Consider the following 22,627-nt stretch of genomic DNA (forward strand, 5'->3'; position numbering starts at 1 on the left):
AAAAAAGATGTCCTTTTCATTGTAGGGGACTAGAATGCAAAAGTAAGAAGTCAAGAAACACCTGGAGTAAAGGGCAAATTTGGCCTTGGATTACAGAATGAAGCAGGGCAGAGGCTAATAGAGTTTTGCCAAGAGAACGCACTGGTCATAGCAAACTCACTCTTCCAACAACACAAGAGAAGACTCTACACATGGACATCACCAGATGGTCAACAACAAAATCAGATTGATTATATTCTTTGCAGCCAAAGATGAAGAAGCTCTACACAGTCAGCAAAAACAAGACCAGGAGCTGACTGTGGCTCAGATCATGAACTCCTTATTGCCAAATTCAAACTTAAATTGAAGAAAGTGGGGAAAACCACTAGACCATTCAGGTATGACCTAAATCAAATTCCTTATGATTATAGAGTGGAAGTGATAAATAGAATTAAGGGACTAGATCTGATAGAGTGCCTGATGAACTATGGACAGAGAGAGGTTCATGACATTGTACAGGTGATAGGGATCAAGACCATCCCCAAGAAAAGGAAATGCAAAAAAGTAAAATGGTTGTCTGAGGAGGCCTTATAAATAGCTGTGAAAAGAAGAGAAGTGAAAAGCAAAGGAGAAAAGGAAAGATATCCCCATTTGAATTCAGAGTTCCAAAGAATAGCAAGGAGATATAAGAAAGCTTTCCTCAGTGATCCATATAAAGAAAGAGAGGAAAACAATAGAATGGGACAGACTAGAGATCTCTTCAAAAAATTAGAGATATTGAGGGAACATCTCATGCAAAGATGGGCTCAATTAAGGACAGAAATGGTATGGACCTAACAGAAGCAGAGATATTAAGAGGTGACAAGAATACATAGAAGAACTATACAAAGAAAGATCTTCATGACACAGATGATCTCGATGGTATGATCACCCATGTAGAGCCAGAAATCATGGAAATGCAAAATTAAGTGGGCCATAGGAAGCATCACTACAAACAAAGATAGTGGAGGTGATGAAATTCTAGTTGAGCTATTTCAAATCCTAAAAGATGATGCTGTGAAAGTGCTGCACTCAATATGCCAAAATTTTCCAAGCCAGGCTTCAGCAATACATGAACCATGAACTTCCAGACGTTCAAGCTGGTTTTAGAAAAGGCAGAGCAACCAGGGATCAGATTGCCAACATCCGCTGCCTCATCGAAAAAGCAAGAGAGTTTCAGAAGAACATCCATTTCTGCTTTATTGACTATGCCAAAGCCTTTGACTGTGTGGATCACCACAAACTGTGGAAAATTCCTCAAGAGATGGGAATACCAGACCACCTGACCTGCCTCTTGAGAAATCTGTATGCAGGTCAGGAAGCAATAGTTAGAACTGGACATGGAAAAACAGACTGGTTCCAAATAGGAAAAGGAGTACGTCAAGGCTGTATATTGTCACCCTGCTTATTTAACTTATATGTAGAGTACATCATGAGAAATGCTGGGCTTGATAAAGCACAAGCTGGAATCAAGATTGCCGGGAGAAATATCAATAACCCCAGATAAACAGATGACACCATCCTTATGGCAGAAAGTGAAGAAGAACTAAAGAGCCTCTTGATGAAAGTGAAAGAGGAGAGTGAAAAAGTTGACTTAAAGCTCAACATTCAGAAAACTAAGATCATGGCATCTGGTCCTATCACTTCAAGGCAAATAGATGGGGAAACAGTGGAAACAGTAGCTGACTTTACTTTTTAGGGCTCCAAAATCACTGCAGATGGTGATTGCAGCCATGAAATTAAAAGACATTTACTCCTTGGCAGGAAAGTTATGACCAACCTAAACAGCATATTGAAAAGCAGGGATATTACTTTGCCAACAAAGGTCCATCTAGTCAAGGCTATGGCTTTACCAGTGGTCATGTATGGATGTGAGAGTTGGACTATAAAGAAAGCTGAGCGCCGAAGAACTGATGCTTTTGAACTGTGGTGTTGGAGAAGACTCTTAGACTGCAAGGAGATCCAACCAGTACATTCTAAAGGAAATAAATCCTGAATATTTATTGGAAGGACTGATGTTGAAGCTGAAACTCCAATACTTTGGCTGCCTGATGCGAAGAACTGACTCATTTAAAAGGATTCTGATGCTGGGAAAGATTGAAGGCGGGAGGAGAAAGGGACAACAGAGGATGAGATGGTTGGATGGCATCACCGACTCAATGGACATTAGTTTGAGTAAACCCCTGGAGTTGGTGATGAACAGGGAGGCCTGGCGTGCTGAGTCTGTGGTGTCGCAAAGAGTTGGACACGACTGAGTGACTGAACTGAACTGAACTGAGGTTTGTCATAGCTTTCCTTCCATGGAGCAAGTGTCTTTTCATTTCATGACTGCAGTCACTGTGCACAGTGATTTTGGAGCCCAGGAAAATAAAAGTTGTCTCTGTTTCCACTGTTTCCCCATCTATTTCCCATGAAGTGATGGGACCAGATGCCATGATCTTAGCTTTCTGAATGTTGAACTTTAAGCCAGCTTTTTCAGTCTCCTCTTTCACCTTCATCAAGAGGCTCTTTAGTTCCTGTCCCGTTAACGTGATATCATCTGCCTATCTGAGGTTGCTGATATTTCATATTGAATAAGTGCAGATTTTACTAGTTTAACTCTTAGATGCCATCTTCTTCCCTAATTTCCAAGTGCTTGGAGTAGCACACATTCCAGGTTCTACTTAAAAACTTTACTTTTGGTTGTATAACAAGGTCTCAGGTAGATTGTGATTGGGACAAAAAGGAATACATTTTTCTTAGTTAGTAATTTTGCATTCTACTTCACGAAATATCGTTGTGTCCCCCAAATCAATATATCAACATACTGTGAAGTAGTGAAAATGTAAATATTAATGACTGAAGTTATACCCACTCATGGAATAGATAGTGGTACCATTTCTGACCTACAGAACTCCAGTTAAGGAACAGTTTTGGGAGAATGCGATTAAATTTGTCTTGAACATGTTATGTTTTGCTTTCCTTTGAGACACCCAAGTATTTTCCAGAAGACAGTTCTGAGCCCAAAGGCGGGAACTGTTAATAGTGACATATGTGTCCTAAGGACCGAGCAAGGATAGAAAACTATCCCTTTGTTTTGACAATTTATGTCATGGAATACCACATGAGAATGACTTTTCTTGGACATGCAGCAGAAATAAGATTTCAGTGGGTAGAAGCGTAAATGGGACATGTTTAAACAGAATAGAGAAGAGATTCTTTCAAGAAGTTTGACTGTGAAGGGTCAGGAAAAAAGCAGGTTTTTGCCTGACACATGCTGACATGGGAAAAGTTACTTTTTGTTGTATTGTTTTTGTTTTGTGTTCTTTGTGGGAAAGACTTGGGCATGTTCAAATGCTGAATGAAAGCCTAGAGAAAAGATGTTAAATATACTGCAGGCAATATCTTGAAATATTAATATTTCAAATATTTACACAGAGACTAAACAAATTGATGGCATTTTATGCGTTACCCAAATCTAAAGCAATGTCATGTGATGCTTTCTAAACAGGATTTTTTTTTTTTAAGACAAAACCAAACCAAACCAGAGCAACAAGCATGGTAAATTCAGAAGGGCCACTCAAGGGCTCCAGGTGTCATGGTTTGGGCTGTTTTATCGTGTCAGGGTGGGTCTACACTGACTGTGGAAGTAGACTGAGCTTCAGTTTGATCTATGTGCCCAGATAATTTTCACTTACCTTGGGTAGTCATCCAAAGAAGCCTCTGATAATCAACACTGCTACATGCTACACATGAAAATTGTCAAGAAAGTAAATCTGAAGTATTCTCATCATAAGGAAAAACTTTTTTTCAATTTATTTAAATATAAATCTTTATGAGATGATGGATATTCACTCTATTTATTGTTATAATCATGTCAAGAAGTTTTATAAGTCAATCATTGTACTGTGTATACCTTAAACAGTGCTGTATATCAATTTGTCTTTAAAAAATGGGAGAAAAAATAAAAAGTTAAAGGGAGTAAGTGACTGAAATAAAAAAAACAAGAAACCTTTTACTTTGACTTTATTCCTTCCATTTTCTAAAGAACAGAACCCATATTTAAAGTTTGGAATCCAGCTATATGAAGATGCAAAAGGCAGGCAAATTCAAGAAGAGCTAACGCCAATTCAGACTATATCTTTAGAAAAAGAAATCATGCAAAAATTTTTTTTTTTAAAAATCATTAATAAAAGACCCTGGAGGAGGAAATGGCAACCCACTCCAGTATTCTTACCTGAAAAATCCCATTGACAGAAAAGCCTACTGGGCTATGAGGTCGCAAAGAGTCAGACACAACTGAAGCAACTGAGCATTAACAAAAGAGTGATGAGAGAGTTAATAATATGTAGGAAACCAAAAAGACCTTGCTCTGTTTATAAAATTTTGGTTTGAAATCTTCCTAAAAGCTAAGAATGGTTCATATAGGTAAAGCTGATGACTATAAATTTAATTTAATTAAGTTAATAAATTTAATTAAAACTGAAATCTGTCCACTAAAAGAGCCTAAAGCAATGATATCCCCAGGAACCCTTGAATAAATGACTGATTCTGGGGCTGGTATAGGCAGAGTTAAATATGACCCTTCAATATCTTTTGATGCCAGAAAGTAAGGAAGTACTCAGCAAAGATAAGAGATACTCAAGGACACAGAAGGCAGCTTGAAGGAAAACTACAGGCCAAATTCGAAACGATCTGCTTATCAAATTCAGATTGTGACAAATGAATTTAACTGCATTATAAATATAGGACATGATCTCTCTGAAGTAGATGCAGTAGAAGGAACTGACCCAAGTAACTTTGGAAAACCATATTTTGACCAGAAAGGCTGGTCAAAGGCCTTTGTAAGGCTAAAGACAAAATAAACATTGTACTCTGGTTTTCAAATTTGTTTTTCACGGGAGTATGTTTTAACAATTCTGAAAAAATATCTATACTAAGGATGAATAAATAGGTAAATTAATGTTAGATTACGAGAGCCAGATTTCTTCTCACTATCGTAGAAAGAAATTAAAGTCAACTAGAAAAGTCTAGAACAAACCATGTGATAACAGTTGAGACATCAATATGAACTCATGTTTAGTTTTACAGATAAATTGATCATAGATAAACGATTATAGGTTTTGTGAATACATTACTTAATGTATATTCCCCAGTGCTCCTCACTAAAAGCAAGGCTATGCAAATGGCACCCAGGACTCTGACACCCAGCTCTTATTTCTAATATCCTCAATAAAAAGAGAAATGGCTTTTCTAGGACTGTGGCAGAGTTAAGCCTCATACAGGATGGACCTGGAGCATCTTTAACAGAAGAAAGTAAATAAATGCTCAAAACACAAGAGGGCAGAGGCATGTGAAAGGTACACAGGAGTCATTCTGAAAGATCTCACACTGGCCAAACCTAGAACAATTGGAACAATACAATAAATATCAAACTATTGGATCATAATCCAAAGCATAAAATAGACAGGAGTTCATACTAATACAAATAAATAATTGAGGGAATAAATAAAAGAGGGAGTGGACTAATCCTCCTCAAAGGAGAATTAAAAATAAAATGTAGATATTCTCCTCTAGGAAATGAAGGTTAATTCCCTCTCTCCTTGAGTGTGGGCTGGATATAATGATTCACTGCCAAGCAACAGAGTATGGATAGCTACTTTACAGTGGAGAAACCTGTTGTTATTCAGTCCCTAAGTCATGTCTTACTATTTGTGACCCCATGGACTGCAGCACTGCAGGATCTTCTGTCCTCCACTGGCTCCCAGTGTTTGCTCAAATTCACGTCCATTGAATAGGTGATGCTATCTAATCATCTCTGCTGCCCCCTTCTCCTTCCACCTTCAATCTTTTCCAGCATCATGGTCTTTTCCAATGAGTCTGCTCTTTGCTGTAAGTGGCCAAAGTACTGGAGCTTCAGTTTCAACTTCAGTCCTTCCAATGAATATTCAGGGTTCATTTCCTTTAGGATTGACTGGTTTGATCTCCTTTCTGTCCAAGGGACTCTCAAGAGTCTTCTCCAGCACCATCATTCAAAAGCATCAGTTCTTCAGTGCTCAGCCTTCTTTATTGTCCAGCTCTCATATCAATACATGACTAGTGAAGAAACCATAGCTTAGACGATATGGACCTTTGTTGGCAAAGTAATGTCTATGCTTTTTAATAAGTTGTCTAAGTTTGTCATAGCTTTCCTTCCAAGGAGCAAGCGCCTTTTAATTTCATGGCTGCAGTCACCGTCTGCAGAGATTTTGGATCCCAAGAAAGTCAAATCTGCCACTGCTTCCACCTTTTGCCCTTCTGTTTGCTGTGAAGTGAGAGAGCTAGATGCCATGATCTTAGTTTTTTGAATGATGAGCTTTAAGTCAACTTTTTCACTCTCCTTTTTCACCTTCATCAAGAATCTCTTTAGTTCCTCTTTACTTTCTACCATTAGAGTGGTATCATCTATGTATCAGAGTCTGTTGATATTTCTCCCAGCAATCTTAACTCAAGTTTGTGATTCATCCAGCCCAGCATTTTTCATGATATACCCTGCATAGAACTTAAATAAGCAGGGTGATAATATACAGCCTTGATATACATATTCCTTTCCTCATTTTGAAGCAGTCGGTTGTTCAATGTCTGGTTCTAACTGTTGCTTCTTGACCCGCATACATATTTCTGGGGTAAGGAGAAGTAGGGTGGCCTGGTACTCCCATCACTTGAAGAATTTTCCACAGTTTGTTATGATTCACATAGTCAAAGGCTTTCACATAATCAATGAATCAGAAATAGATGTTGTTCTGGAACTCCCTTGCTTTCTCTATGATCCAATGAACATTGGCAATTTTATCTCTGTATCCTCTGCCTTTTCTAAACCTTCTTTGTACATCTGGAAATTCTTGGTTCATGTACTACTGAAGCCTAGCTTTAGGATTTTGAGCATTATCTTGCTGGCATGTGAAATGAGTGCAATTGTACAGTAGTTTGGACATTCTGTGGCATTGCCCTCTTCGAGATTGGAATGAAAACTGATCTTTTCCAGTCCTGTGGCCACTGCTGAGTTTTCCAAATTTGCTGACATATTAAGTGCATTACTTTAACATCTAAATCCTTTAGGATTTTAAATGGCTCAGCTGAATTCCATCACCCACTAGCTTTATTCATGGTAATGTTTGCTAAGGCCTACTTGACTTCACACTCCAAAATGTCTGGCTTGAGGTGCATGACCATACCATCATGGTTTTCTGAGTCTTTAAGAGCTTTCTTGTATAGTTCTGTGTATTCTTGCCATCTCTTCTTAGTCTCTTCTGCTTTTGTTATGTCCTTACTGTTTTTGCACTTTATCGTGTCCATCCTTGCATGAAATACTCCTTTGATATTTACAATTTTCTTGAAGCGATCTCTAGTCTTTCCCATTCTATTATTTTCCTCTATTTCTTTACATTATTCATTTAAGAAAGTCTTCTTATCTCTCCTTGCTATTCTTTAGACCTCTGCATTCAGTTTGATATATCTTTCCCTTTCTCTCTTGCCTTTCACTTCTCCTCTTTCCTCAGCTATTTGTAAAGCCTCCTCAGACAACAACTTTGCCCTCTTGCATTTCTTTTGCATTTTCTCATTGTTAATAAAAGAATCCAAAATTCAGTACTTAGTTTCCACCTCAAAAATGACAGAATAATCTCGGTTCATTTCCAAGGCAAACCATTCAACATCACAGAAATCCAAGTCTATGCCCCAACCACTGATGCTGAAGAAGCTGAAGTTGACTGGTACAATGAAGACCTACCACAACTCTAGAACTAACACCAAGAAAGATGCTCTATTCAGCATAGAGTATTGGAATGCAAAAGTAGAAAGTCAAGTTATATCTAGAATAACAGGCAAGTTTGGCCTTGGAGTACAAAATGAAGCAGGGCAAAGGCTAACAGTTTTCTCAAGAGAACATGTTGGTCATAGCAAATATCCTTTTGCAATAACCCAAGAGACAACTTTATATGTTACATCACCACATGGTCAATACCAAGATCAGATTGATTATGTTCTTTGCAGCTGAAGGTGAAGAAGTTCTATAGTCAGCAAAAACAACACCGGGAGCTGACTGTGACTCAGATCATGAGCTCTTTATTGCAAAATTCAGGCTTAAATTGAAAAAAGTAAGGAAAACTACTAAGCCAATAGGTTATGACCTAAATCAAATGGTTATACAGTGAAGGTGATGAATAGATTCAAGGGATTAGATGTAGACAGAGTGCCTGAAGAACTATGGACAGAGGTTCCTAATATTGTCGAGGTGGCAGTGATCAAAACCATCCCAAAGGAAAAGAAATTCAGGAAGGTAAAATGGTTCTCTGAGGAGGAAAGACCTGATAGACATGGTATTAATCAAGTAATTCAAGGTTATTATCATCAATGACAAATTATGCCGATAGCATATACTCCCTGACAGAATGTGATGTTGTTGCTCTGTAAGAAATATTCTGGTTTTTTAGGTGGGAAATTAACTTTTTTCTTTAAATATCTGTGTATCATTTCACTTACTATCATTAGTGTGAACTAGAATAGAATTTTTAAAAATTATGATTAACTACTGATCTACTATTACATGGTTCATAAAAAATATACAAATACCATATAAATGTGTTTGTATGTGTATGTGTCCTGGAGAAGGAAATGGCAACCTGCTCCAGTATTCTTGCCTGGGAAGTCCCATGGACAGAGGAGCCTGGCGAGCTACAGTCCATGAGGTTGTAAGAGTCAGACACAACTCAGTAGCTAAACCACCACCACCACCACCATGTGTATATATAAACACAGAAAAAATGATAAACCTGGTTCTTGCCATCAGTAAGTTAACATTACACTAGAAAAGATAGGGAACAAAAAAGATAGTTACAATATAATATAATCAATGCTATGACAGAGAGGAGTGTATGACCATAGAAGCACAGGGTAGAAGTCCTTAACCTAGACTGGAGGGGCTGTCTAGAAAAGATATGATGATCAAGACAGTTTGTGAAAGATGGGAAAGGGTTAGTTAGGTGAAGAAACACTCTGCAGACAATGTGAATCCCATATGCAGAAACATGGAATTGGGAGAAAGCCTGACATTTTCAGGGCTGTGCTGGCACTCTTAGGATAATTTATTTTCCAGAAGACTCCTTGCTCCCTTTTACCATGTGACCTGTGTCTGGACCTGCATGTTAATCCACCAGACATTCAGGGACGTTTCTTAAACTGAGGGTTAATAGTTAAAATGCACAATGGAATCATGTCTGAGTAAAAATTAATCACATTGTTTAAAAGAGAATATGAAAGGTAAAATAAGGAGAAGAAAAGAGATAAAATCTAACTTCCTTGCCTCACAAAATGTCAGGAGTTACCATATTCCTGACATTTGGTTGGTTCTGGGCCAACAAGTAGAGTGGGGAGATAGTTTACCATCCATCATGCCAGGTAGAAGAAATTTGCACTAGTGTATTTGTGATTTGTGAGAGACCCCAATAACTGTCAAATTAAAATATGAGAAAACACAAGCTTTTGGCAGCAACTGACTGAAATGGCATGTGCTAGCTTTCCTAATCGGAGAAGGCAATGGCACCCCACTCCAGTACTCTTGCCTGGAAAATCCCATGGATGGAGGACCCTGGTGGGCCGCAGTCCATGGGGTCGCTAAGAGTAGGACACAACTGAGCGACTTCACTTTCACTTTTCACTTTTATGCACTGGAGAAGGAAATGGCAACCCACTCCAGTGTTTTTGCCTGGAGAATCCGAGGAACGGGAGAGCCTGGTGGGCTGCTGTCTATGGGGTCGCACAGAGTCGGACACGACTGAAGTGACTTAGCAGCAGCAGCAGCAGCGGCTTTCCTAATATGAGCCAATCCATTGAATTGTCTTTCTTTGCTGCAAAAACAACCCCAGAAAACATCTGACGATCACATGTCTCAGGTTGGTCGTCCTGCTGGCCTAATAAGCAGAATGTTTGCCAGGAGTAAAACGGTCAGCTGTATTTTTGAGGTCAATGTTTTGGGATCCTACATTTTGGTATCCTCAGAAAATATACCTAATTTATCTTTAATTGACTTTTCACCTAGATACACAGTGTCTTAGTTTAAGTTGAGAAATCAGCCAGTTATCCGTAAGCAATTTTGGATGTCAAAATCTAACCGATTTCATCCTACAAACAAGTTAAACAGGTTGCAAAAGCTTGAGATTTAATCCTCACAATATGTACATATAGCAGTAGATTGTGGATTTAGCACACCAATATAGAGGGTAAAATGAAAATAATTGGTCATCTAAAGTTCTGTTTGTAGTGGGATTGGATCTCAAAGAAAATTATTTTTTAGAGTATGAATGAAAAGGCATATGCTTAACCCCTTGCCTTTCATTCTTAATTCTACTCCTTCTTGATCAAGACTATTAAATCAGTCAAATGTTTTTAAACTCTTACCTTGATTTCATAAACATTATCTCTAGCTTTTTACCTTTTCACTTTTACCCTGGACTCAATTCAGCAGAGAAAAATGTTTTCATCTGTTGCTTAAACCACGGCAAACCAAGTTCTCCCCTGTGGCATTTCTTTTCTTTTGCATTAAGTCCAGTTGGTTTACCAGAAAATAATTTCTTGACTCAATATTACTTTTTGAACTAAATTAAGGTATTGAACAGATATGGTTTCTAGATTTTGTTTCAGAAAATATTTATGCAGAGAAAAATTGAAAATAGATAACTCCAGAAATTAATGGTTTGTGTAAGTCTTTTAGGTAAGAGCCTGTCACCCAAATCTCTGGATTTAGAAATCCTTTTTTTGTTTTCAGAAAGTTTAAGGATCTAGGGTAACGTTTGGAAGAAAAAATAGGTAAGAACATTGAATAAAAATAGATTGTGAAATAGTAGACTGAGCTCTAAAACGTATCTGAAATTTAAATAACTTTTATGATACCATTATAACATAAGACTAGATACAGTTCAGTAAAACAGATTGATGGACCAGAACTGATTCTATTATATATAAATTATAATATAATACAGGGAGCATCAAATCAATCAGAAACAGATGGACAATTTAAAAATTGTTTGGCAAAAATTTCAATGCCATAGAAAGTTAGGAAGAGACAGAGACTTAAGAAACACACAAAATGCAACATATGGACTTTGTCTCACACGCAAAGAAATCAATTGTAAAAAGACAACCCTGAGCTCTAGATTATTAGCTGATATTAAGAAATTACTGTTAGTTTTGTTACATGTAATAAAGGCATGGTAATTATATTTGGAAAATAAGTGTCTTTCTTGAGTAGAGAAACACACTAGATTATTTACAGATGAAATGATCGGATATCTGGGATCTGTCTTAAAATGTTCAAGATGAAAAAAGAAAAATGGAGTGAAGGAAAGATGAAATAAGTAAGGCAAAATAATCATTAGGAAAAGTATGGGCATTCATTATATTATTTTTGCTAATTCAAGTAGTTTTGAAAATTTCTGTAACAAAAAGTTATTTAAAAAAACACTGGACTCATTTCTTCAAAGAAATCTCACATTTAAACAAGAAAAAGAGCAGAGCTTTGCTGAATATAGAGAAGAGAGCTACAAACTCCGAGTTCTTTACTCTTTTCCAGGAGAGTCCCTGGAATGTCTTTGTGGAGCCTGGTGTAAGGAAGGCAGTAGCCTTCAACTCCTTCAGCTGATGGACGGCAAGCACCACGGGGTCCAAGGTGACTCTTCCCATCCCACGGCTAATCTGTCTGCGCTCGTGTTAGCTGTAACACGCAAGATTTGGTTCCATGACCAGGGATTGAACCCTGACCCCCTGCATTAGGAGCACAAAGCCTTAACCACTGGATCCCAGGGAAGTTCCCCACAGCTGACCTTTTTATAGGAGTACTCACCTCCAGGCACAACTCCCTTCTCACCTGCCCAGGTAGGGATCTCCCTTGTATACACTCTGACATCAACCCTTTCCTTGGTCTTAGTGCCTGAGAATTTGGTACATGTGTTAATCATCTTTTGATTTGTTGTTTTTATATGTAGAATATTTTTTATCATAGGAATAACCTTAGTTTTCATCTTAATAAAGGATGCTTTTTAAAAAGAAAATGGCGTAGAGGCAATCAATTGACTATTCAGGAAAAAAGCAAAGGATGCCTTAAAATACATTCTACTCCAAAAATACTAGTAGTAAAAAATCATTTGTAAAATAAAAACTGTAAAATGACCAGCTAAAGGAAAATTGTGATTGACCATGGGGTTGCTAAGTCGGACATGACTGAACGACTTCACTTTCACCTTTTGCTTTCATGCATTGGAGAAGGAAATGGCAACCCACTCCAGTGTTCTTGCCTGGAGAATCCCAGAGGGGGGAGCCTGGTGGGCTGCCATCTATGGGGTCACATAGAGTCAGACACGACTGAAGTGACTTAGCAACAACAATCAAGGTAAAAGATATCTGGCGAAAGATAGGGTTTTCTAACCTTGAAAGTAAAGATCAAAATTTTCACTACACAAAATCTAAGAAATTTCATTCCCCAAACAGACAAGTATTTTAAAGACTAAAATCACATAATAAGCTAGAAAAAGAGCCATTGCATAAAAAGACAAGTGGTTAAATATTTTATTATAAAAAAAACTCTTAAAAGTGCTAAGATCACAAAAGATCAAAAGGCGAAGTTCATAAATAGTCATTTCATATGAGAAAAAATACCATAGGAATCTCTATATAAAATCTATATTATTCTTGTCACCATTAACTAATATAATGCACATTGAAACAAAAAAGAGAGTTTTCACCTACTGAAACAGCAATAAAAATGTGTCAGATATAATTTTTACTCAGTTCAAAAAAGTCTTTAAAAATATTCTAATTTTTGTAATAAACATATCTTATTTAAAAAATAAATTTGTTCATTAAATGTTACTTAGAGTAAAAAGTTGAAAACAACTTAAATGTTCAATAGAATGATTAGCTAAACAATGATTCAAATGTTTCAGTTCAGTTCAGTTCAGTCGTGTCTGACTCTTTGAGACCCCATGAACCGCAGCACGCCAGGCCTCCCTGTCCATCACCAACTCCCGGAGTTCACCCAAACTCATGTCCATCGAGTCAGTGTAGCCATCCAGCCATCTCATCCTCTGTCATCCCCTTCTCCTCCTGCCCCCAATCCCTCCCAGCATCAGGGTCTTTCCAATGAGTCAACTTTTCACATCAGGTAGCCAAAGTATTGGAATTTCAGCTTTAGTATCAGTCCTTCCAATGAACACCCAGGACTGATCTCCTTTAGGGTGGACTGGTTGGATCTCCTTGCAGTTCAAGGGACTCTCAAGAGTCTTCTCCAACACCACAGTTCAAAAGCATCAATTCTTTGGCACTCCGCTTTCTTCACAGTCCAACTCTCACATCCATACGTGACCACTGGAAAAACCAGAGCCTTGATTAGATGGACCTTTGTTGGCAAAGTAATGTCTCTGCTTTTCAATATGCTCTCTAGGTTGGTCATAACTTTCCTTCCAAGGAGTAAGCGTCTTTTAATTTCATGGCTGCAATCACCATCTGCAGTGATTTTGGAGCCCCCAAAAATAAAGCCTGACACTTTTTCCACTGTTTCCCCATCTATTTGCCATGAAGTGATGGGACCAGATGCTATGATCTTCGTTTTCTGAATGTTGAGCTTTAAGCCAACTTTTTCACTCTCCTCTTTCACTTTTATCAAGAGGCTTTTAGTTCCTCTTCACTTTCTGCCATAAGGGTGGTGTCATCTGCATATCTGAGGTGATTGATATTTCTCCCAGCAATCTTGATTCCAGCTTGTGCTTCTTCCAGCCCAGCGCTTCTCATGATGTACTCTGCATATAAGTTAAATAAGCAGGGTGACAATATACATCCTTGACGTCCTCCTTTTCCTATTTGGAACCAGTCTGTTGTTCCATGTCGACTTCTAACTGTTGCTTTCTGACCTGCATACAGATTTCTCAAGAGGCCGGTCAGGTGGTCTGTTATTCCCATCTCTTTCAGAATTTTCCACAGTTTATTGTGATCCACACAGTCAAAGGCTTTGGCATAGTCAATAAAGCAGAAATAGATGTTTTTCTGGAACTCTCTTGCCTTTTCGATGATCCAGCAGATGTTGGCAATTTGATCTCTGGTAAAAGATTTGTTAATGCAAACATGTTTACATTTTAAGTTTAAGTCTAAAAAAACTGAAGGTTGTAGATTTAATATAAAAACTATCACAAATATTTTCAAAATAAAGACTAACTTTTTCATGCTGCTACTACAGCTGCTAAGTCCTTCAGTCGTGTCCGACTCTGTGTGACCCCATAGAAGTCAGCCCACCAGGCTCCGCCGTCCCTGGGATTCTCCAGGCAAGAACACTGGAGTGGGTTGCCGATTCCTTCTCCAACGCATGAAAGTGAAAAGTGAAAGTGAAGTCGCTCAGTCGTGCCCGACTCTTTAGCGACCCCATGGACTGTAGCCTACTGGGCTCCTCCGTCCATGGAATTTTCCAAGCAAGAGTACTGGAGTGGGTGCCATTGCCTTCTCTGAACTTTGTCAGAGTCAGAATAAAATCTCCATGTTTATTCATTCTTTCCTTTGGATGTTGAAATTAAATTATTCTTTTCTTTCTTTTTTTTTTGGTTAACTTTTAAATTTCTCTCAAATTTTCTCTAATAAATATCCATTACTTTTGTAAGTTTGTTGAATATTATTTGGAAAAGATGTGTGCTCTATTTGCAACATAAACAACTGGTGTTTATTAGGAAAGAATGACATAGAAGTTTGTCAGTCTGAGCTGTTCCTTGATTTTCACAGTGGTATAGTATGTCATACTGAAATTTATCTTGTCCTTTAATTATAGATCTTTGTATCAAAGCAGCTAGCTAGGCAGAAAGTGAAAAGAAATTGCTGAGCACAGATGAAATAAAGGTCTCTGGCAGAGTTCTTGATCTTCCCTTAGCAAAATTCTTGGACCTTATGAAAGATAATGCTTCATATTATACTAAACCAAAAATTGCCATCATGATCAAGACATTTTCTATCATTAGCCAAACACATGTCAATAATGTTAATAACCATACACTGACTATGGAGCACAGTGAAATATTTGACATATGCCATTGAGGGAAAAAAGAACATTCTGCCTACTAAAGTTTCTTCTTTTAATTTTAAAAACATGTCTAGGATATGAAAACAAGTATTGCAGTAATATCTGTAAAAATGACATATTGGGAAAACACTGAAATGCTCAAAAATACAGGGATAATTACAGTATTGACTATTCATCCTTATGGAATATTATAAGGCCATTAAAAAGATGTAGGTCCGTATGGAAGTTATAAAAATATAAAAATAAATAATTCACAAGTTGTATGTATATCTCTGTGTAGTTTGCTTCTCTTTAGGGAGTAGGTTGGAAGGGCCTTCATTTTTTTATATATTTCTGCCTTTGTTTGCATTTGTGATGAGAATTTATAGTTGCTTCTATAAGTAAAAAAAAAAGGAGGGGTAAGAAGAGGAGAAAGAGAGAAAGAATCAACAGTAACAGGAGCAGTAGCAAGAAAGGAAGGAAAAATGAAGGAAAATTTGCAACTGATGCCACCAGTTAGATATAGAGCCATTCTCTAGAGTTGGTCTTAACTATTCACAGAGGGTGTCACACAACAGCAGGGTCTTAGTGAAATCCCTGTAGTCTAGGGTATGGTTCTACATTTTTTTCAGCTCAACCGTCAGTTTACCAAGAGCTGATCTATTTCCTGAATGGAGGCCTAAGGTTTTCTGAAAATATGAGGCAGTTGTAAAAATTAGGAAACCACTGCACACATTTATAATTAAAAATAAATATAAATATTGGACCAGAGCCTCACATTCTCTGATCAGCCTGATCCTCTCACTAACAAGGGCATTTAGGAGAGCAGAGTGGGTGAAGATGCAGACATGGTTACAGAACTTAATTGGGTCACTTGCTGCTACTGACTTTGGTCAAGTTTCTTAGCCTCAGTTTACACTTCTGTAAGATGAAGATAATAATTCTGTCTCAGGTTTGTTGTGCAGAAGAGGTTATATGAATTTACTGAGGAGGTAGTTTGATGAACATAGAAAATGGGGGAAGAATTTGATGTGGATGGCTAGTTTCATTGTATGTATCTATTTCCCTAATGGAAATATATTTGACTTAGAGCCAGAGAATTCAGTCTGCTACAATTGCATATATTAATTAGCGGTCAATATATTGCTTTGCCAGACAAAACACTAGGCATTATTGATACAGCAGAGAAAAAGAAAAAACGCTCCTGTTTTCATAGTGAGTCCCTGACTTACAACAGTTGGAGTTATTTTTTTACTTCATGAAATTCATTTAGTAGAAACTATACTTCAAATTTTGAATTTTGAACTTTTCCTCAGTGAGTGATATACAGTACAAAGTTCCCTCATGATAATGGGCGGCTGTAATCAGCCCTGCAATCATGAGAATAAAGAGCCAATACACTTAAAAACGTTTTATACCTGTACAGATGTTCTGTTTTTCACTTTCAATACAGTATTCAATAAATTACATGAGGTATTCAACACTCTATCTTAAATTGGCTTTGTGTAAAGATGATTTTGCCCAACTCTGGGGTAACATAAGTGTTCTGAGTATGTTTAAGTTAGGTTAGGTTAAGCTATGATTTTCTGTAGGTTAAGCATATTAAATACATTTTTTACTTACAATGTGTTTATCAAGACATAACCCAATCTTAAGCCAAGGAAGATCTGTATTAGGGAAGTCAAACACTAAACCATTCAGTCCATGTTGCAAAGAAGAGAGCAAGGTGCCATGGGAGTATAAAATGGGCAGCCCCAGAAAATTAGAGAGAGGTCCCAGGAAGGCGCAAGTTTTCAGCTGAGAACTGCAGGGTGAGTAGGAGTTAGTAAAAGATGTAAAAAATTAATAAACAGAAGCCTTAATTAAATGGAGTCAGAAGAAGACTCTCACACCAACTCCAATAGCAAAGCCCAATAGGAAGAAGAAAGATTCCTCTTCTTTCCTGACAACAACTCAGCCAAGGAAAAGCCATGGACTCTCTTTACTACAGCCCTCTCAACTTCCTTTTCCCCTCTATGAAAGCATCCTCCTTTCCTTGCTATGTGGGCCTTGCCTGTGGCTTGCTGTGGTTGCAGACTCTAAATTGCAATTCTCTGCTGATCCCAAATAAGCTCATTTTTGCTGGAGAAATAACTGGCAGTCCAGGTCAGCTAAGAGAAAGAAGAATGTGACTCACAGGGAATCATTTGTGCAAGGGCCACAGGTGATAGAAACTGAGAGCTTTGGAGGTACTAGGAAAAGTTAAGAACAGTGTGACTCAGAAGGCTACGAAGAGTGATGAGATTGTAAAAAAGTCAGATCCGGCTGATGTCATGTCTTAGAGACAGACTAAAGGATTGCAGCCATTATTTCCAGACAAAAGGAGTCATTAAAGATTTCTAAACTGGAAATTCATTCTTTCTCCCTTCTCCATTCATTTCCTTAATATTAATAATACTCCTAGCTGTCATATAGGTCTTCCCTGGTGTCTCAGATGGTAAAGTGTCTGTCTACAATGCGTGGGGACACATTCTGACCCTTATTCCTTATAAGCTTAATATTTATTCATAAGATTCTCAGAGTTCTGCAAGGGATTATGTGCCCCAATCTACTGTAGGAACCAAATTTATTTAAAGTATTCTCACCTTGTGTTCTTTTCGTATTTATAATGGTCTTTTCTAGTCCTCCTGTGTATTACTAAATGTGGTGTTGGACACTAAGGTTTGTTTCTCAATGGCTTTGTGATCACACCAATAGTCCCATCACTGTTTTACTTATTACAGATTTTACAGACGTAGAAAACACAGAGGTACATTTTGACACTCAGAATTTGACTATACTGGATTTTTTTTTTTCTGGCAGCACTACTTTTCCCTTTGCTCATTTCCCTTGGGAGAGATCATAGCCATTAGTTAATGTCACCAATTTATCAAGGACTGTCCTATACAGTTCACTGACATCTCATTTAATCATCATAATACACTTGAAGGAATGAATTTCTATTTTCTTTAGAGCTGGAGAACTGAGACTCAGAGGTTATATATCTTGTTCAAGGTCACGTGGAGAAGAGATGACAAGTACTTCCCCAAATAGTTTCAGTTTACCTGTACTTCTGCCAACCTCAAAAATTCCTAGAACCATAAATGTAGAAAAAATTTTTTCTTCTAAAGTATACCTAGATAGATTCTCAAATAATTCATGTTTGAATTTATGGGCACTGAAGAGTGTGAGATGAAGTGTATTCTACTCCTCAAACCTTTAGTTCACAAACAACTAAAAATATGCAAAATCTGATCATTGATGGAAAATACACATTACTTGCTATAAATGGAAATTAATGGTAAAAATAAAAGTAAGTACTCCACATCCAAACCATCAATACAGCTTTGCCCCAACATATGGTTGTGTTTATGGTTTGGGGAGATACTAAAAATAACAAGAAAGAGCATGAGTCTTGTTTAAAGCACCATCTTTTAAAAATGTGTAATGTGTAAGGATGAACACAAGACCAAATCTTATTTAACATGGCAAGAATTTTTTCAGATACCCTTTTCCTGCAAATCTCTCATCTAGTTCCACTTACATCATTTTTGCTTGACATATTATTTCAGCACAGAGCACTGTTTTATTGATTATCTGAGTTTTGTGCACACTTTTTAAGAGGCAACAGAGTTTCTGTCTCACAGATATTGGAAATTCCCCAGAAGTCCTGGGATTTTTGGAAAATCTTAAAACGTGCATGTTTCTAATTCTTGAAAACATTTGCAGCTTTATCGTAATGTGGCTTTTAAAAACAGTGCCTGCTTTTTAAAGGTCATCTTGCATTTAACCGCAAATTGAGACGACTGTTAAAAATATCTTTTAAATGAAAAACAAAACCCTGTCTAAACACCTGAATCAATCAGCTTATCTTTGTCATCACAAACTATGGGATTAGCACTTTGGTAGACTGACTCATAACAAATTTAAAGAGTGAATTTTTGTTTGTTTCCATGCTTTATTTCCAAAGCTTAAGTGCTGCTGTGAACAAATAAGAAAAGCTGTAAATTTCTTAACTAACTAGCTAACTACACTTTTTTTCCTATTAGAGTTACTGTTCTTTATCTTACAAGATTAGAGTACTTTTATATGGATATGTTCCCACTCTGAAACCTTTCTCTAATTTGATGTTACTTATGATACATTATGGAGAAGGAAATGGCAACCCACTCCAGTACTATTGCCTGGAAAATCCCATGGACAGAGGAGCCTGGTGGGCTACAGTCTATGGGGTCGCAAACAGTCGGACACGACTAAGCAACTTCACTTTCACTTTATGATACATTATAGCTTCTTTAGCTCTTTTTATCTCACGCATAATAGCTAATCATCATGTAGAATCATCAGGATAGAGGCAGAGCTTGGTTATAATTTTGATCAAAGAGACTGGCCAAATGCCACATGATTCCATGATTCCCACATTTGCCATGTTTGGAGTTTTGGGTAACCATCATTGACCCTCTTTAATCACAAAGTGCTTCAAGTCCTCCAGACAAGTGAGGACCAGAGTAAAGATGAAAATTAAATAATTCTTTTGATCATTTTTGATGATACTCTTTAATTACAAATGTTAAATCCTGCTAGATTACTCCAGAGTCACTATCGAAATGTTTAACTTGGCACTGGCTTATTAAAAGGTAAATATTTAGGGGAGCAAGATATAAGGTATATATGAAAAAAAAGAAATGTTTGATACCACAAATCGACAAACCAAACCCAATAACAAAAGTGGTCTAAATGTGTGTAAGGAAAAGAAGAAAAGGAATTTGTGAAAATGGGGAAGAAATATGATTGAAAGTTCTAAACTGAAAGAAATAACTTTAATCACATTATAATTGCTTGTACCTATCATTTTTTATTTAAAAATTATAAATCATAAATAAAAATTATATAATATTTCAAGTATACAGAAATAATGTAACAGGCAAATCTATTATAGTTTTATATTTACTTTGAATTACAGATGATACGATGCTGGATATAGTTACATTTAACTTCCAAATTACTTCAGTCACTGAAATTTGAAACTCATAAAGTTAAAGTGGTCCCCCCCAAATATTTTTAAATTACCTGCCCAAGAAAAGGCAGTCGTTGACAACCTTGGCCAACTTATGAAAAATTGTCTCAGAGTAAACATTTTCTTTAACTAGCTCTTTGGTTGTGTCTATCTTTGACTATAGTGAGTAGTTTGAATGATTAGAAACTAAAATGCTAGTAAATTATAAATGTCGATTTAATTCCAGTTGCTCTGAGTTGAGAAAAACTTGAATACGAGCCACAGTCACATCAAAAGCAATGTCCGATTTATACCTTAGGACTCTGGGTGAAGTTGAGACTTCAAGAAATGTTTTAAAGAATCTCAACCTTTTACCCTTTACCCTCCAGAGTTCTTTTAATTAACCTCAATTTAAGCTTTTTTCTCACAGTTTTAAGCTTAGGGTTAGTTTACATTTTTGCAGGGAAGGGTTTCTAAATTAGTTAACTGTATTCAAAATTAATAATAAATATACCTGAATATATGAAATGAAGAACTCTGACCCATTCTGTTCAAAGCAGAAGGCAGTCTTAGATTTCTCTCGATTTACTTTCAAAATAAAATAACCCTCATGGTTTCTGCTTTCATAGCAGCTAAAATCTCTCTTACTGTCTATACTAATTCTGATGAACAGTTTTGTAAAAAGCAACTGGCTAAGCGATTCCAGCACAAATGCCCCCCCCCTCCCCCGCACAGGCTCCGTTTCATTCCATATCTCATAGGGACAGATGGCTTGTTGTATTAAATAAGACTTGAGCCCAGGGTTTGCTTTCTAAAGTGGGTGCCTCTTGAGACAGTTTTTATATTCAACAGGAAAGTGTGTGGGCATTGAAATTACTCTACACGTCACAGCCCAAATAAGCATTTGGTCGTTGGAGAGAAACATCCGGAGACCAGAAGAAATCATCTGACTTAAAATTTCAACACTTTTGAAGACCAGGAAACAAACACAAACTTTTCCCTCCAAATTTGTTTTCTTCTTTATATGATATTCTTCTTACTCTCTGCTTGAAGCAAAGTTCCACGTCTGTTCTTGAGATCTGAAAATTGCCAGCTGCAAATTCTGACCTGCCAAGGGCTCAGCTATATTTGCCCAACTGAGAAAAGGTAAAAACAGAACCTTGGAGCCAGTAAAGATTATAAACATGTTTCTGCACTGTTGGTGTGCTGTTTATAAAAATAACTCACTTGAAGACTTTAATAAGCCCCCAAACTTCATTATTTTTCTCTCCCTCCAAGTACAAAGCACAGATGTCTTGGCATGTTGGAATTTGAAGTTTGGAATTTTTAGGAGAGGCAGTGTGTGGGTAGGGAACTAACACCCTGGGCAGGTAGAGCTTCAGCAAGTCTCTTAAAATAAGGTGAAAGAACAATCCGTAGCCTAGAAGCTTCGTGAAGACACACAGGGGCTAGGGTGAGAATGTACTGAACCAAAAAAGGGCACTGAACTTCGATATTCAAAGACTTTAGACAATCCTACCACTTTAAAAAATAAGCAGCACAAATTTGTGTATGAAATTCTGAAGTAAAACAGTGGTAATATAAAATACATGACTATCTAACAAGACTAGAAAATTTCATGTAACAATAGAGGCTTTGCTTAATATAAGAGTTTTTTCTATGTTTACAGAGTAAGACATACTATTATAAGACTATTAAAAGGACCCTGAAATTTCTCTTTCCTGTTTTTATAACATGACCATCCTCTCCCCCATTTTGACCCAATATTTTTTTTTCTTCTAGCAGACTTTAGAACTGTACTGCCCAATTTGATAGCCATGAGCCACATCAGCTATTTAAAATTAAAATAATCCTTTTCCTCAGACTCACTAGCCATTCGAGTGCTTCAGTAGCCACATGTGGCTAGTGGCTACCATAGTACACAAAATAGAACATTTCCACATAGAAAGTTCTGCTATTCTTAGAAGATTCGAAATTTTCCAACTTTGTAAACATGGAATTTTATGCCAAAAATGAGTATCTAGAAAATATTCATAGAATGAAATTTCAGCTTTTTCATAATTTTAAAACAGCTCAATTTTTAGTTGTGGAAAATAAGTCACCAATTAAGATATGTAAAACAGCATTTACCTTGAAAGGATTTATACTGTAAGTTTCACAGGGCATGGAACTATGGGGTCATTCTAATAATCTCCACTACTTAACAAAGTATCTGATATATGGTTGATGTCTGAAACTTTAACAGTGCTTTCCAGTGGAATTAGAACTTCCATGATGTCTGTGTTGGAGAATGAGGAGAGGTGAGATTTGATTTTCCATTTCATATACTTTTGTAGTTTAAAACTGTGTATTTATAATATGCCTGGATTTTTTTAAAATAGTGACAAGCTTTAAAATTTGGGGAAAGTTTAAAATGGACTATTTTTTAAAGGCATAACTTGCCCTCTCACTTCCACACACATGCATCAGAAATCTACATTCAGTAGTCTATGTGTCTGTCTATCTATCTATCTATCTATCTATATACCCTATAAGCCGTTAGTATTTGA

General features: G+C 37.0%; 1 long non-coding RNA gene across 1 annotated transcript in view; it reads left to right on the forward strand.

The window, feature by feature from the left end:
- The window catches only part of LOC129619730 (uncharacterized), a 416,113-nt gene that overhangs the window by 368,705 nt on the left and 24,781 nt on the right, over positions 1-22,627 (forward strand). The window lies entirely within an intron of this gene.

This window comes from Bubalus kerabau, chromosome 9 (assembly GCF_029407905.1).
Source record: "Bubalus kerabau isolate K-KA32 ecotype Philippines breed swamp buffalo chromosome 9, PCC_UOA_SB_1v2, whole genome shotgun sequence".
Classification (NCBI taxonomy): Eukaryota; Metazoa; Chordata; class Mammalia; order Artiodactyla; family Bovidae; genus Bubalus; species Bubalus kerabau.